The 4,214-nt window shown below is 36.4% G+C and overlaps 1 pseudogene; it reads right to left on the reverse strand.

Moving 5' to 3' along the window:
* Positions 1-345: 345 nt before the first annotated feature.
* LOC112921318 (vasculin pseudogene) lies at positions 346-1,970 on the reverse strand (annotated as a pseudogene).
* Between the last annotated feature and the right edge of the window lie 2,244 nt (positions 1,971-4,214).

Consider the following 4,214-nt stretch of genomic DNA (forward strand, 5'->3'; position numbering starts at 1 on the left):
TTTGATGTCCTTCTCTTCTCAAATTTTATTAGCAATTAGTTTGTATTCTACGATTTAATTTTTTTACAAAATTTTTGTACATTAATTTTTTTGTACATTATAGTTTTGAGTGCTTATCTCATATCTTATCACCAGACTATCCCGAACCTGGTACTTGTCTTGGTGTCTGCAAGTAATAGCCAAACATACCAAATATTGAGCTATGACTGATACAAGTACAAACTACAATTATTTTAAACCCAGAACTGATAGCACCATATTTCCTACTATATTACATGATATTTTATTGCAGGTTTGCTGAACAGTGTATCAGACTGCCTTCTATCCAGTGTATCCAGATGCCTTCTATATATTCACATCAGTTTGTGGAAAATTTGAAGACAATGGTTTGTTGGGAAATCATAGCAGCATTGTTATTGTTTTGAGGAATATAATTTTCATCAGAGTTTTGGTTGATAGCCCTTTCTGGAGGATTTAATTCCTATTATGCAAAGTCAGGATCAACCTGACTTTCATCTTCACTTTCCTCTTCTAACCCTGTCCCCTTTCAGTGTTTTCAAGAATTCACATTTTTTATCAGTGCCCATTCAAATCAGTTTGGATAGATGAGGCCTGTTGATTAATTTTGTCAACAAGTGCAGAATTTGAGTGATTATACTCTTTTATTAAATTTTTTGTACTAACATTCTTGGCAGCTGATTCAAAAGTATTAGAATTGTCAATATCATAGGTGGACTTAGGAGTGAAAGAAATCCCAGCTTTAGTTTCTTTAGTTTGGCTTTTCCATAATGAGCTTTCGTAGGAAAAGCAGCACGTTTAGGGACTAAGACTTTATACCACTTGAACCAGCCTTGTTCTTAATTGGCTATAACTAAAAATTTTCTACTTCTGGGAATCCAGATATCTGCCAGTCTTTATTATTTTTTAATTATTATTTTATTTTATTATTTTTTTAAATTTTTTTTTCTTTTAATTTTTACCCATTTATGATAGTCACAGAGAGAGAGAGAGAGGCAGAGACACAGGCGGAGGGAGAAGCAGGCTCCATGCACCAGGAGCCCGATGTGGGACTCGATCCCGGGTCTCCAGGATCGCGCCCTGGGCCAAAGGTAGGTGCCAAACCGCTGCGCCACCCAGGGATCCCTTAATTATTATTTTAAAGATTTAATTATTCTAGAGAGTGCATGTGTATGAGTGGGGGGAGAGGCAGAGGGAGAGAATCTTCAACCAGACTCCCCACTGAGCATGGAGCCTGATATGGGGTTCAGTCCCACAACCCATAAAATTATGACCTGAGCTGAACCTGGGAGTCAGTTGCTTAACTGACTGAGCCATCCAGGTGCCCCTCTGCCAGTCTTTTATATCATCTTCCTCAATGACCAGCATTCTTAATACTCTAGGTATAGGTTTTAGAGGCTATTCTAAGAAAGAAGCTTAAAAGGCTCTTGGTTGAGTATTTGGGTGTTTGGGCATGTAGCCCTATATACCTTAGCTAATGAAGTTTAGTTTAATTGTTTCCCATATTCAGGAGTTAAGGATATATACAATCTTCAGCCTCAGTCTGTTTGCATTCTCACTTATATTCCCTTAGCACTCTTCATTCCCACCCCTGGTTTTATTGCTAGGGACATTATTTTTGTGGAGTTTTTTTTTTTTTTTCTAGAATGGAAAGTACTGCTGTAAGAATAGGAATTTCTACCATAGTATCTGTCATGGACTGAATGTTTGTGTCCCCCACAAATTCATATGTTTTAAAGTTCTAATTCCCAGTGTGATGGTATTTGGAGATGAGGGCTTTGGGGAAGTAATTAGGTTTAGCTGAGGTCTTAAGAGATGGGTCCTCATGATGGCATTAGTGTCCTTAGAAGAGACCAGCAAGCTTGCTCTATCTCTCCTTTCTATGTTAGGACACAGCAAAAAGATGGCCATCTGTAAGGCAAGAAGAGAGCTCTTACCAGGAACCTAACCATACTGATATCTTGATCTTGGACTTCATAGCCTCCAGAACTGTGAGAAATGTCTGTTTTTTAAGCCATGCAGTCTATGGAATTTTCCTATAGCATTTTGAGCAGACTAAGTATATCCCTTTTAATAATTTATATTTTCAGTGCAATTTATCTCCTGTATACACTATCCAATTTTTATTACCTTACAGTGTTAACTCCATTAGAATGCCCAATACCAGAGTCAAAAATATTTCAAAAATTTTGTTATCTATTATTTTACATTAGAAGAACTTTCTGTCCATGTAAAGTTTTCATAATGCTTCTCAAAATTCAATTATGATTTTTGATGGTAGAGAAGAAAAATTGAAGTTATGCTGTGCCATTTTGGGTTAATTAGTCTTTGATTCAGTAAAGAGCAGTCTTCGTTACCTCATGGCAAATCCTAAATCCAATAGGACTGCACAGAAATGTGCTAGAATTTTTCTCTGAAATTGTGTTTTCTGGTTTGTTTTTTAAACTTTGTTTTTTTTTTTTTTTGAAATGATACCCAGGTTTTCACATCTGAAGGAAAAACATTTTAAATCATCAATGGAGGCATGTAACTACCTTGGCACTACCATGCTCCTGTGAAATGGCAATATCTTAAATATATTTACACTTTTAATGTCTTCATTTAAAAAAGTTGTCCCACTGTGACATGGAACAAGCTTACATCAGAAATTCCTATAGCTTTAAATAAAGATAAAAATATCTGTCATGAAACTTCAGCAATATTTAAACGGTAATTTGAAACTGTTTAAAGTTCTTAGCATATGGATCAAAAATATCTTATAGCTCTCTGAAGAATACCAATGAAAGGGGAGAAGGCAAAAATTCCACCAACTTAAATCCTTACCATTTATAGTATAAGGCAAAAATTCCACCAACTTAAATTCCTTACCATTTATAATGTTTTGAACCTAAATATGGAAGAAATGTCTGAATCTTTAAAAAATTAAAATTTTGCTATTTTATTTTTATAAGGATCATATCAAAATTATCCAAAACTTAGTTTTTAAAAATTAATTTTCCACTCTTATTATAATAAATTTTGGGGTTAAAATATTCAAAATGATTATATTCTAAAAAAGGGTCACCTCAAATATCTGGAAACTTTTATTCAAAATCTAGATGATGTTCTTTGTATGTGAATTGACTCTGAGTAATTCCTTTCTAACCAGGGATGCCCTGGCCTGGGTGCTGCTATGCTTAGTCCTAGGACCTGGTTTTCAGTGCTGTTTTTTCCCTTCCCATAATCAGTCTCAGTTCCCAAATGGCTCCCACTTGATTCATGGTGTTCTGGGCCACATTTCACAAGAGCCTCTAGACTTTGGTTTTGAACACACTGAATTTGAGCTCATACAGTATATCCAACTGAAGATGTCCAGAAGACTGTGCCAGGTGAAGCCTTCTAAGAAGCAGTTACCAAGACAGAATTTGAAGAGTAAGAGATTTGTAGGAAAATATCTTTGAGAAATAAGCAGGGAGGGATCAGGAGTCAACATGGAACCAGCAGATGCAGGTATAACACCTGTGAAAGGTGTGAAAGGCAAAGATGAGGGTTGGATAAGAATTGCTTCAGACTACTGTGAAGTTCTGAGTAAGTCTTGGCCAGGCCATTGGGAACCCCAGAGCAGAGACTGTCCTTCAGGGTCCTGTGTTGAGCAGGTACTCCCAGTTCCAGTGTACCCTCTGTTTGGTCATCAATAGGGAGCAGCCAGCAAGACAACGCCTCTGCGTAGGTATGAATGCTATTGTAGATCCTGAAGACAGAGGCTGTCAGTGAAATACATTCTTTTTGGCAGGTTGCTACTTGAAGGGGAATCTGAATAGCATTCCTTCATGGTCAGCACAAAGGCATGTGGAACTTGGTTTAAAAATATGGGAAGGTTGTCTTCTAAATAGTTGATGGAGCATTCCTTTATGAAGGAAACATTTTGGTTTGCAAAAAATAATGAACCAATCAATGTAAACAGCATCTGCAGAAGCCCAAGTAATACAACTGATGGTTAAGATGGTCTGCATGAGGAAAATCCTTTTATGATTTAGTTAACAAATATTTACTGAGCACTTAGGTCATTTCAGATATCGTGAAGACAGAGCCGCCATAAAAACAGACCATAATCCCTTTCTTCATGAGGTTTACATTATAGTGGGTAAAAGATAATAAATAAATGAGCAAGTTATCAGATCATAAGAAAGTGACAAGCACTATGGGGAAAAGTAAAG

Source organism: Vulpes vulpes, chromosome 6 (assembly GCF_048418805.1).
Source record: "Vulpes vulpes isolate BD-2025 chromosome 6, VulVul3, whole genome shotgun sequence".
Lineage (NCBI taxonomy): Eukaryota > Metazoa > Chordata > Mammalia > Carnivora > Canidae > Vulpes > Vulpes vulpes.